The sequence below is a fragment of the Peromyscus californicus genome, unplaced genomic scaffold, assembly GCF_007827085.1.
Source record: "Peromyscus californicus insignis strain IS unplaced genomic scaffold, ASM782708v3 Scaffold_19__1_contigs__length_69161282, whole genome shotgun sequence".
Classification (NCBI taxonomy): domain Eukaryota; kingdom Metazoa; phylum Chordata; class Mammalia; order Rodentia; family Cricetidae; genus Peromyscus; species Peromyscus californicus.
Window position 1 is genome coordinate 39,430,855 of NW_026294491.1, and position 13,880 is coordinate 39,444,734.

Sequence of the window (13,880 nt, forward strand, 5' to 3'; positions counted from 1 at the left end):
ACCAAGTATTTTGGTGGGAGAAGGGAGAAGAATCAGAAGGTTGGTTAGCTTAAACATTTAAGTCAAAAGTACGTTTATCTATTGGAGTCTCTTTTTCATGTCTGGCTACCTAACAGGGATCTGTCTGGCTCCTAGGACTTCAGTGGATGCCCATCTTGGGTGATTAGATGTTTGTTTGCATCCTCCAGGACCTGTTAGCACAGTAGGCAAATAAACTGTAATATATCCAGACAAAGGAATATCATTCTCCACTCAGAAGAAGTGAGCTTTCGGGCTTCGAGAAGACAGAACAGCTCCAGTGCAAGATTCAAAAGGAGAGCAATCAGGCTGGAAACACTTCGTGGTTCAACCCCAGGGTGCTTTGCAAAGAGCCGACCATGGGAATGAGAAAAAAGTCCAGGACTTGCTGGACACTGGGAAGTAGAGGGTAAGAAGGGTGCATGGAGGACTGCCAGGACAGTGGAACTACACTGTAGAACATTCCTCAAAGGCAGTGGGTATGTGTCAGTGTGCACCTGCCCAAAGCTCTGGAATATGCCACACCACGAATGAACCCTGGTGTGAACTAGAGGGTAATGCCATGCCAGGGAAGTCTCGGCAGTTGTAGCACACATAACTGTTCCACTGTGGTAGGAAAGGGATCATGGGAAATGTTCACATATATTAACAGCACGGCCACATGGGAAATCCCTGAATCTAAGGCCTGTTTGACATTTGAAAAGGTTCAGCTTTTTTGAAAATCATAGTCATCAACATTTCAGGATGCAAGTGACTTGTTCCCATGCCCCCTCCCCCTGCAGACTCGTGATGGACCATTATGATGGCTAAAGAGAGTTCATTTTAAACAGCTGTTTGTCTTGCCTTCAAGTTCCTGGAAGATAACTTCCCAGCATCCATGACTTCTTGACCCACACCCAGAAATATGCAGCCATGACTATCTGCTTTGTTATGATAGGACTAATTGCTGTTCTGGTCTCCTGTAATTTGCTTATGCAGACATTCAAGGCTGTTTTGAGGCCACCTTGACTGCCTAATCTTTGCAGAGCAGAGTAGCTCTTGGCTTGCTTGTACAGATATCCAATGTCTTCTTGTGGTTTTCTCCTTTAAGAGCCCTTCTCTCACCTGCTTCTGTGTGGTCTGATTTGGTCTAGAGATTTCAGCCCTGCTATGCTAGCAGTTTTAATAAGTTTGGCTACTTAAAAGTTGAATTGAGTCTGGTGGTCTTTTTCCAGTGATCTCAAACTCCACAATACCATAAGAGATATTTATTGATCATATAACATTCACTCCCAAGAGCTGAGATACTAAAATCTTGTGTAAATGGACATTGGGTTAGTTTGACTGCTTCTAGCTGACATTCGGGTTTTAGAGGGCTTCAGGATCTTGACTCTTGCTAACTTTCAGGCATTGGAGGGTGATAACAGGGTTGCAGACAGTATGAGATTGTTCCAGGGCCATCTGAGTGTGGGTTGACAGTAGACAAGAATAGATACAATTAAGATAATAATTGAGTACACAAGGTCCAGAGATTAATAACAACAACAAACAAACACACAAACAAAAACACACAAAAAAATGGAGTGGACAGTCACAGCTTTGCTCAATTATTCTATAGAGTACAGAAAAGATTTAACTGTTTTGTGTTCTCTGTGGGGTGTCCCTGGGAGCTTTTAAAGCCCCATAGTCTACAAATATGTATATAGGTGACATTAATTTATTACATTATGCTATATAGGTAGTTTGTATTTTATTTTCTTTTGGTAAAATGATCAAGTTTTTAATGTTACTATAATTATGTATACTATACTATAATAATGTGTATTGGTTACTTTTCTACTGCTGTGATGAAGCCCCATAAGCAATGCAACTTTTGGAAGGAAGAGCACATTTGTCTTATGGTTTCAGAAGGAGAAGAGCTCATCATGGCTGGGAGCCATAGGCATGGCAGCTGATAAACCCCTACCTACCCAAGAGCCATAGGCTATTTAATAAAAACCCAAAATCAGACATAAGAAATCCTCTTTCGAGTTATTTGTTAGGGGACTATAAGAGACATCCAAAACAATATAGGCTATTGCTGTTGTCCTTGGTTGCCTCCCAAAGGTTGATTTTAAGTCCCTGTTGCTAAAGATACAATGCACTTTGGACAGAGAACTCCGAGAACACTATGGCTGTCTAAACAGGAATTGAGGAATGCAACACCAATACACATGATAACACAGTAGGGTGTCATAGAATATTATTTTAAGGTGTGATACTTTTGTTTATATTGCATTTGTTTAATCTGTGGTGCTGTGTTACTTTCCCTGTCTAAAACACCTGCTGGTCTAATAAGAACTGAATGGCCAATAGCAAGGCAGGAAAGAGAGATAGACAGGGCTGGCAGGCAGAGAGAATACATAGAAGTAGAAGTCTGAGAAAGAAGTAGCCAGAGAAGGAGGAGGACTCCAGGGACCAGCCACCAGCTACACAGCAAGCCACAGGGTGAGAGTAAGATTTACAGAAGTAAGAGAACGGGAAAAGCCCAGAGACAAAAGGTAGACTGGATAATTTGAGGAAAGCTGGCAAGCAACAAGCCAAGCTAAGGCTGGACATTCATAAGTAAGAATAAGCCTCCATGAGTGACTTATTTGGGAGCTGGGTGGCAGGCCCCCAAAGAGATAAAGAGTAATAAAGCAAACAACAACAGAAGGGAGTATCTCCTGGGTCCTGAGCTTTAGCAAAGAACTGCAGGCAGCTAGAATGCTGAGAATGGGAGAAACCGTCATTCTTAGTGACAAGTCCCTAATTTGTTATCCAACACCAAGTGGTCAGCCCTGATTTCATATACACACAAGTACCACGATATAGACTGAGCATGTTGCATTTGTGTGTGTGTGTGTGTGTGTGTGTGTGTGTGTGTGTGTGTGTGTGTGTGTGTAGTAAAATTAATTAAAGAGGCCCTGAATTTGAGAGGGGGCAATGAGGATACATGGGAGGGGTCAGAGGGAAGAAAAGGGAGGTGGGCAGTAATGCAATTTTATTTTTATAAAAATGTAATTTTTTAAAGAACAAAGGTGTTTTTAGTAAAGGATTTCTATGATCAGACTTAGTGCTTGGATGGAGATTTGGCTCAGCAATTAAAAGCACTTGCTGCTTTTCCAGAGGACCTGGGTTCTATTCCCAGCGCTTTCATGGTGTCTCACAACCATTGGTAACTCCAGCCCTATGGTATTATGCCTTCTTTAACATGTGAAAGTATCAGGCATGAGCATGGTGTACCTGTATACATGCATATAACACTCATACACATAATAAAATAAATAAAGATAAAAAATTTTAAGACTTCTGAATGTTTTTCCAGAATGGGAAGGAGAGCTAGAAAGTCTAGGGAAATTGTGAGAGGTCTACATAAATTAGATGAGACTTAGTGATGATAGAGATATGACACGAATCAAGTCTCTAAATTAATAGTTATCTTAAGCTTTTGATCTGCTCTTGTTAACACAAGTACTAACTTCAAAGAATAAAATATTTGTCTACTTAGTGTTTGATTTATGCTCAAGCTTTATCTAAATATCACACAGTAGTTAAACTATCAGACTGGTGTAATTGGCCTTATGGGTGTTCAGTAATCATACATGGAGGCCTATACTAATGCGGACAGAGGGATTAAAGGGGCAATATTTCACCCTTTGAGCTACAAGGTCAATTAGGTCCTAGGTAATCATGAGACTAGCTCTTGTAAATCACCCATTCTCATATTCAATCCACAGACAGGTTGGACTCTAGCCAATGACCAGTCTACACAGAGCATCCTCTTGATTACTGTCCAATGTCTGAAAGTCTGCAGGAATGGAATCCTAAATCCCTCCCTAAATCCCTCTACATTGCCAATGTCAGCCAGAGGCAGTTGACCAGAATCTACATCCAACTCCTAAATGATTGTAGGGTCTCAACTCTTATGGGGAGAATGCTAGATGGCTAGACAGATATTAGTAGGCTCAGTGGACACTGAGGAAGGACAACTCACTCACAACATCCTCCTCATTCAAAATTTCTGATACCAACGACTGTCCCAAGATGCCCACAATAAGGACTCTGACTTCATCCAGCAGAAAAGATATGACAAGAATTATACACCACACACACACACATACACACACCATTAAGCTATAAAACAAAAACAAAAGTCAGCAGTGCTGCCATAGCCCCATCATTTTGAAAAATTCCAGCAGTTTCTGGTACCCCAGTAGCCAGCATTCTAGGACTAAAATAGTTTGTTTTTCTGGATTCTTACCCCTGCCCCCATAGACCCTAATGATGGTTGGGTACAATAGTTATGGATCACCTGTAGATGAATTTCTAAATGGTCTTAATAAGTAAAAAACGTGGAGCCAGAAATTTGGGTTAAAGCCCGAGAGAAAGCTCAGAGGAATAGGACAGACCACGAGCTAACCTCACCTCACCAACTCCACAGCTTCCAAAGAGAGCGACTTCCTGTCTACTCAGGCTTATACGCCTTGTTGTTCTGCCATCGGATTTCCTCTCTGTCTAGCTACATCAGTTCCTCTTCCTGGCCAACTCTGTCACTTCCTGTCTGTGTAGGCCTCCAGAACTCTATGGTTGGTACTGGGATTAAAGGCACGTGTCACCACGCTTGGCTCTGTTCCCTAGTGTGGCCTTGAACACACAGAGATCCTGCCTGCTAAGTGATAGGATTAAGGGCGCGTGCTACTGCTGCCTGACTTCTTTGTTTACTTTAAATGGCTTGCTATTTCCAATGATCTCCAGGCCAACTTTATTTATTAAAGCACAAATAAAATATCACCACATTTCAGCACAAATAAAATATCACCTGCCAGTCTTCCTCACCACTCACCATCTTTTCCTCACCCCTACCATCAGCCACTTCCTGTGCATCTCTGTAGTCACACAGTCTTGTTCTTATGGGGGCATTAGTCCTGATGTGTTAGAGGCCCAGTTCTCTTCTACATGCCTTGTCTAAAAAAACATCCTATTCCTTTTTTAAAAAATTAAATTACCATGCAAGGTATTTGATGTCACCACAGCCTTATGGAACAAAGTATGTTATAGTAGATTCATTTTCCTGACCCCAGGAACACATGATGCAACACTCAACCCACTGAATGGGAGAAAATCCTTACTAGCTCTATCTGAGACAGAGGCGTGATATCAGAAACTCACAAAGAAGTGTAAATTTTGAGCAGAAAAAGCCTCCCAAACTACCAACTCACAAACAGACTAATGAAACTAATGGACAGTTCTAAACAGATAAGCACAAATTGCCCAGTAAGTAGTTTTATAAGTATTCAGCATCCCTAGTCACCAGGAAAATATAATTTGTAACTACTTTGAGCTTTCACCTTGCCTCAGTCAGAATGGCAATCATAAAGAAATCTGACAACAGATGCTGCAGAGGAAATGGGAAAGGATTTGGTCATGGTGTCCATCATGGCAGAAAGCAAGCTAGTACAAGAGCCATTGTGAAAATAAATTAGGAGTTTCCTAAAAGCCCTGGAAGCATAACTACCCCACTTCTAAATAAGATTCTATTATGAGGCAGTGAGAGTTAAGACTCATATATCATTTCAGGGAAACAATATTCAACCTATATCTTTGCATATGGAAAAATACAATAAGTGAAAGCAGGGTTGTAAGGGACACCAGAAGACATTTAGGAATACCCTCGTCATTAATACATTACTCATAAAACAACTGTGTTGCAGATTCTAAGGCAACCACTTCAATACTACAATTTCAAAGGGTTATAAGTGATATTTTTGGGGAAAATAAAATTATAGGACACTTAAAACTAAGGGGAAAGTAAAGGTAGGAAAAGTACAATCAATAGAAAAATAGTTATAAATGGGATGTATTAATGCAAATGTATCAATAGGTAATTTAAGTATGAATGATGTAAATACACAAATTGATAGACACTATCAGAAAAAAATTTCATCAATTGATATATCATCCTCATTTCCTTTCTGTCACTGGGATAAAACACTGACCAGATCAACTTGGGGAGGAAAGTTTATCTGACTTATAGTCTATCATTGAGGGCACTCAAGTGGGTACCATGGAAGAGCGCTGCTTACTAGCTTCTTCCCCAAGGCTTCCTCAACCTGCTTTGTTCTACAACCCACAACTGCCTGCCCAAGGGTATCACTGCTTACAGAGGGCTGGGCCCTCCCACATCAATCATTAATCAAACAAATGCATTCTTATGGGCAATCTGATGGAAGCAATTTCTTTATTGAGGTTCCCTCTTCCTAGGTAGTGCTAGCTTGTGTCAAGTTGACAAAAAACTAAGTAGCACAGTTATCTATAAGAAATCCACTTTAAATATAATGACCACAAGGTTAAAGGCAGTAGAACAGAGAAAGACATTCAATAATAATTGTAAAAAGAAAAAAATAATGCAGGATGCCAGAGGCTCTGAGTTTGATGTCCAGGGCTTTCAGAATCAAGGTGGTGAACCACAAGCATGGAATCCCAGCCACCTTGGAGGTGGAGGCAGGAGATTCAGAAACTTAGAGTCACACTTGGCCTTATACAGTTTGAGGCCAATCTGGGCTGTGAGAAACTTCATCTCAAAACAGCAAACAAATAAAAACTCAGACTATTCTAACTAACACCAACTTTCACTCTTCCAAAGCTCATGTCTCAAGGTAGACCATGTTCAAAGTCATAAAACACACCTGCAGTGAAATGAAGACTCTAACTCCATTTCCCAATGTATTGTTACTAACATTTTTAGGTCAGCCCTCCCTCCCCTTCTGAATCACATTTGGGCAAACCTTCCTTTGATACCAGTGGGACTTCCAAACCATAGATGCCCTTTCCTATATGTAAACCCTCCTCATAGTCATACTTGGGAAATTCCAAATTGGATGCACAAATCAAGACCCACACATTAAACTTCTGAACACTAAAGAATAGAATCATGAGCACAGACATGCACAGGGCCATATTGAATTATGAGAACATGAACATATGATGACAGAGAATCCCTTATTGGAAGCCATGGAGACCAGAAGGAAGTGGAAGAACACTTGCCAAATACTCATGACAAAGAACTGTGTTCTGGGGTAGTCTGTAACTGTGGCGCTTGAGTTTCATGTCAATCTGTCACAAATTAGAATCACCCTAGAAGGGAGTATAGTTGGACTTTCTTGTCTGATTTTCTTTGGGACTGCCAGCCTCAAATAATGACATAATAATATTTGTCTCACTGGCTTAATATTGTGCACCTAGATTCTAACCCTGAGTTTCTCTCTCTGCCCGGAAGTCCCACTTATTCTCTCTTGCCTAGCTATTGGCCATTCAGTTATTTATTAAACCAATCAGGTGCCTTAGGCAGGTGAGGCAAAACATAGACACATCTTCATGCAGTGTAAACAAAGGTCCCCCAAGAGAGCCCTCCCAGAGGAACTGTACTGATTGCCTTAGTTCATGTGGGAAGACTCTCCCCCAGTTTGAGCAGCACCTGCTGGTAGCAGGCTGGACCCAAAAGGGTATGACAAAGAGGACTGGCAGGAAGAGGATTCAGCTTTTGCCTCCTTGGCCTTCCTCTGGCTGCCAATTTGACTTACCTGCTTCTGCTGCTGCTGCTGCTGCTGCTGCTGCTGATGATGATGATGATGATGATGATGATGATTTCTTTGCTGACATCAAATCAGCTTTCCAGGCTTCCTTTGTTGATGAAAGACCAATATCTCTCTAGAAATCCTCCAGGTTTTCAGCACCAGTTGGGAGTCCTGGGGCACCTAGCCTTATGGACCAAGCAAATAAGAAGTTTTTGGGCTCTCCATTGTGAAATAGCCATTGTGGAACTACCCCGACTACTGAAGCACCCAGCCTCTAGGACTGAACAACCACCAGGTTCTCAATCTTTCAGATGTGAGACAACTATGGTTACTATTATAATATAGCTGATTTAATAAATCCCATATATAGCAGGGTTTAAATAAAAATAGCCCCCATAGTCTCATACATCTGAATGCTTGGTTATCAGGGAACAGCATTACTTGAAAAGGATTAGGAGGTGTGGCCTTGTTGAAATAAGTGTGATCTTATTGGAGGAAGTGTGTCACTTGAGGTGGTCTTTGAGGTTTCAAAAGCCTAAGTCAGGCCCAGTGTCTCTCTCTTCCTGCTGCCTGTGGATCCGGATGTAGAAGTCCCAGCTACTTCTCCAAAACCATGTCTGCCTATATGCCTTTATGCTCCCCATCATGATAACGGAAAAAGCCTCTGAAACTGTAAGCAAGCCCATTAAATGCTTTCTTGCATAAGAGTTGACATGGTCATGGTGTCTCCTCACAGCAATAGAACATTAAGAATGCTGAATACATATGAATATATATGTATATATGCATGCATATGTGTATGTGTGTGTATTCATTCTTTTGGTTCCATTCTCTGAATTCCCCTTGCGAACCCTGACAAATACAATGGCCTTATGTGTGTCCAGCAGAAGGCCAGTGAGATGGGCCAGTAGATAAGGGCACCTGAAGTCAAATTTGATCCCAGGGATTCACATGGTAGACAGAGTATCAACGCCTACAAGTTGTTCTGACCTCTACATACATGCCATAATAAACTCATACCTACTATACATAGCATGTACATGCATGCTAATAATAAATAAAAATATCTTTCAGAGGGTTTGTAAAAATGCATATCTTGTCAGTAAGCCTGATAACCAGAGTTTCATCCTTTGAACCCACATAAAAATAGAAAGACAGGACAGGCACCAAAACTACACAGAGAAACCCTGTCTTGAAAAACTGAAAAAATAAAGTAGAAGGAGAGAATCAACTCCCAAACATTGTCCTATGGCAAGCACATATTCACTAGGACATACATTCAATCCCTTGCTCAAGCATGCACACACATGCACAGACACACACTCACACACACTGTAATGAGAGAGAACATTTTAGAAAACATCCCTCAGAAATGAAGAAAGGAAAGCTTCTCAGTTAACAACTGACTTATACATTAAGAAACCAAAACACAAGAGTAAAATAACCAAAGACTGGTGAAAGAATAAAATAATAATAATGGAGTAAAAACCAAAGAAACAAAATAGAAGTAGGAAATAATAAGGGTGGTTAGACCACAGAGTGGGTCTTTGACAAAATCAACATGCTGACAAAGCTTTAGCTAGGCTGGCCAAAGGGAAGTGTGTGTGTGTGTGTGTGTGTGTGTGTGTGTGTGTGTGTGTGTGTGTGTGTGTGTGTGTGAAGGGATACAATTGCTGAAATCGGGGGTAAAGGAGGCGACATCACTGCCAGGCTGACAGAAGCAAGAGACAGAGGTAACAACAAGTCGCTGAACTAGTCAAGATAGAAGGGACCGTAGATACCAAACTGATTCAAGGATACTGAAAATCCGGGTAGAGCTACAACAAACTGGTGTTTCATTCTGTTCAGTTTTACAAAGAAAGGTCCAGTTTTCGTGCACTTAGTGTCAGAAGTCCACCAAATGTTTACAGAAGAATTAGAACTGATCCTTCCCAAATTCCTCCAAAATAGAGATGGAAATACAGCCTCTTCTCCTTGATTAATTTATAGCCTTTTGCATTAATTAAATTATTTAGTGTGTGTGCATTTGTGAGTGTATGTGTGTGTGTGTGTGTGTGTGTGTGTGTATGAAAAAGAGAGAGAGAGACAGACAGACAGACAGACAAAGAGACAGAAAGACAAAGACAGAGACAGAGACTGAGAGAGAGAGAGAGCATGACATGGCATGTCAAAGAACAACTTGCAGATGTTGGTTCTCTCCTTTCCCCCAGGTAGGCCTAGTGATCAGATTCAGGTCTTCAGACTTGGCCCCAAGCAACTTTCCCTGTGAACTACCTCACTGGTACATCTCAATGCATTCTGTGAGTTCGCTTAGCATCCTAACAGCAAACGACAACTGGCAGGCTGATATCCCCACTACATGTAGCATTAAAACCCTCAGAACGATAGTACCAATTGACTGGTTGGGATTTCTCTCCCCAAACACGATGGATTTGCCATTTAAAGTCAATGTCATACACCACAATGATAGACTTGAAAGTATAAAGCCCATGAGCATCTCCATACTCCATACCTCATTTGATAAGATCAATTTCTGTTTAAAAAAGAAAAAAATAGTACAGTAATAGGAATAGATGGAAATTTCTACACCTTAGAAAGGGACTTCTAGGACTAAGGATACTGTCTGGTGCCTCAAGCATTTACCATCAAGCATGGGGAATGCAGTTTGGACCCTCTGGAGCCACATAAAAGCAAGGTGGGTATGATGCTTGCTTGTTATCCCAGCACACAGTGGGTAGACATGGGAGTCCTGGGACAATTGCATTAGCTAGTCTAGCCAAGTCAGTGAGCTTCAGGCTCAAAGAGAGACTCTTTCCTGATATATAAAGTAGAGAATGACCAGGGAAGACACTGGTATGGCCTGGAGGGACGGCTCAGCAGTTAAGAGCACTGGCTGCTCTTCCAGAGGACCTGAGTTCAATCTCCAGCACCCATATGACAGCTCACAACTGTCTGTAATTCCAGCCCTGAAGGATCTGACATCTTCTTCTGGCCTCTGAGGGCACTGAATTCACATGGTGCACAACATGCAGGCAAAATATCCATAAACACTAAATAATAAAATGAAAAACAATTTGAAAAGAAGACACTAATACCAACCTGGGGCCTACACACACATACCCTCACACACTTGCATCCATACATGTGTGCACCATGAACACATACATATTAAAAAAGATAGGAGCTTCTCTGAAGAAAATACTGCAAGAATAAGGCTGGAAGACAATAAATTGAAGACCAAGGAACTACAATAAGATGTTCAAACTGTAAGTAGAACAACTGTAAAACTGTCTCTTTTTGCAGACCAAATACAGAAAATCCAAAGAATCCTTCCCCCAGAATAGCAGAGCTGATAACTTAATTCGATAAACTTGTAAAGCAGGGTGGAACATATAGTCATTCCAATTTCTATGCTTTAGTACTGAAAAAAAAATCCAAAGCAAAATTAAGGATACAGTTTCTACATACAGCAACAAAACATCATAAGATTTGACAAAATATGGGAGACATACATTGAGAACTATCAAAGCATTGTTGGGAAAAAATAAATACGATTTTTAAAATGCGAAGATATGGGGCTAGAGAGGTGGCTCAGAGGTTATGAGCACTGGCTGCTGTGTTCTCCTAGAGGTCCTGAGTCAATTGCCAGCATCCACATCAGACAGGTCACAAATGCCTGCGTCTCTAGTTCCAGGGACCCTGTGGCCTCTGTGGGTACTAGATATGCACAAGTCACACACACACACACACACATACACACACAGAGAGAGAGAGAGAGAGAGAGAGAGAGAGAGAGAGAGAGAGAGAGAGAGAGAGAGACATACATGCACCTACAAAAAACAAAAGTAAAACTTTTTGAAAGCAAAGATATGAATTGCAAGACTTGATCCATTTTCCAAGATGTTAAGATTCGTGTCTTAGAAAATAAAAACGTAACTAAAATAAGCTAAAGAAATTCTAGTGTGTTTCAAAGTACTCGGATTATGTCAATAGATAACAAAACAGCTTGAATCAGGCTTACCACTTCTTAGTCTTGGCGTACAAATACGCAGCTGTGATCTGGCATGGGGACCCCCACCTCAGATCACAGCACCTGAGGAGACAGAGCAGGAAGGTGAGGAGCTTGAGGCCAGATTGAGACACTGTGTCAAACAAACACCACTGGTGGCACCGGCCTGTGATCCCAGAAACTTGAGGGGATGAGGCAGGAGGATCATAAATTTAAGTACAGATTGCACTTCAAAAGTGAGTTCAAGGTGATCCTGGGAAACTTACCAATACTCTTTTCCTTAGGTACAAAATGTTGTTGAATGTAACTCAGTGGTGGGGTGTTTGCCCTGGGTTCAATCCCCAGTACCACAAAACAAATCAAGCAAATGAAAACCAAACCCCATGATTGCAGCTGAAAATAGAAAACTTTTAAATTGATAAAGAATTTCTATCAAAGACACTTTAACTAACAGTGACTTAAAAGCATTCTCTTTCATTTGGAAGTCCCAATAGCTACAGTGAGTCAATTATGACAACAATAAGACACTGTGGTTGCTCGCTTAGAAAATTCAGGATGTTTATATATACAATTATAACTAATTGGAGAAAATGACTAGATAAAAATTACACACAAAATTAATGTCTTTATTCATTAGGAAAAACAAATTAGAATGGGCAACAAAATGGAAGATTCCATTTATAACAACAAATAAATCATAAAAAACAGATCCAAATTAAATACAGGCAAGACCTCTAAGCACAAAAGATAAACTTAGCAAGCAAACTTCGCTGAATGTGGGGGGAAGACATCATATAAAACCTCAGACTCAGTACTTTAGAACACCAGTTCTCCTAAAACAAGTCTAAACATTCATTTAAAATATCATTTAAAGCCCAACATGTTTTTCTAAAATTTCCCCACACTATTCTAATATTTCTAAGAAAATGTAAAGACCTAATAATAACAGACCATTTTTGCAAAAGAATAGAAAAGTGATACTTGATATTAAATTTGAGATTTATTATACAGCAGTAATAATCAAAACAATTTATGATTTCAAGAGCAAGAAAGAATGAAACAAAAGAGAAAGACCAAAATTAGATCTGTGCAGTCATAAAAGCCTCATGGAAGATTTAGTACTGTCATAAATCCTAGATGGTTGGATACTTGGGAAGCACTGAATTTATATGAGTATCTTAGTTAGGGTCACTATTGCTATGACAAAACACAATGACCAAAAGGCAAGTTGGGAGGAAAGGGTTTATTTGGCTTACACTTCCATATCACTGTTCATCACTGAAGGAAGTCAGGACAGGAACTCAAACAGGGCAGAAACCTGGAGGCAGGAGCTGATGCAGAGGACATGGAGGGGTGCTGCTTACTGGCTTGCTCCCCCTTCGTTCTTATGAAACCTAGGACCACCAGCCCAGGGATGGCAGCATCCACAATGGACTGGGCCTTCCCCATCAACCACTAATTAAGACAATGCCCTAGAGCTGGAGCTCAGGGAGGTGTTTTCTCAGTTAAGGCTCCCTCCTCTCTGATGACCCTAGCTTGGACCAAGTTGACATAAAACTAGCCAGTACAATGGGAAAAACAAAACTTCAAGCTTCTCAAGAAAAATATGAAAGAATTATCTTCTGGAAGTTAGATTGTCAAATGTAAAACACAAGGAGAAAGAAACCACGGGTTCAGCTACTGGAAAGCATCCATCATTTGGCCACTTAGAAATAGAGTCACAGCAAGCTTTCAGGGTTCACCTGGGGTGCATAACCACAGCCTGCCTGAATTGTAGACAGCTAAGGTGACCCCACATGAGTGCCACACCAGTGGGTGATGATCAGAAGGAAGAGAGATGGCGCTAGACCAGACTTATTCACCTCAAACTATTGCTCATCTCTCAAGGCTGATGTGAAAGCTCTATCAATATTTAGCATGCGCCAGATAAATGAATGGATTGATGAGTGAGGGAGGGAGAATTTAGATCTGAAATGTCCCCCAGCAGGCCCATGTGTTAAAGGCTTGGTCACCAGCCTGTGGTAATATCAGGATGTGATAGGGCTGTTAGTGGGTGGAGCCTAGTAGGAGGAACTTAGGTCATAAAGTGTATATCTCTGCAGGGAAATACTAAGATCATGATCCTCCCCCCCCCCTTTTTTTTTATTTTACTTTCTGACCATCAGGACATGAGGATGAGGAGTTTCATTTAATAACAAGCTCCCTTCTTAACACTATCTTGCCATAGACCTCACATCCACAGAGCCAAGCAGCCAAGGACTGAAACTGGGAGCCAATAA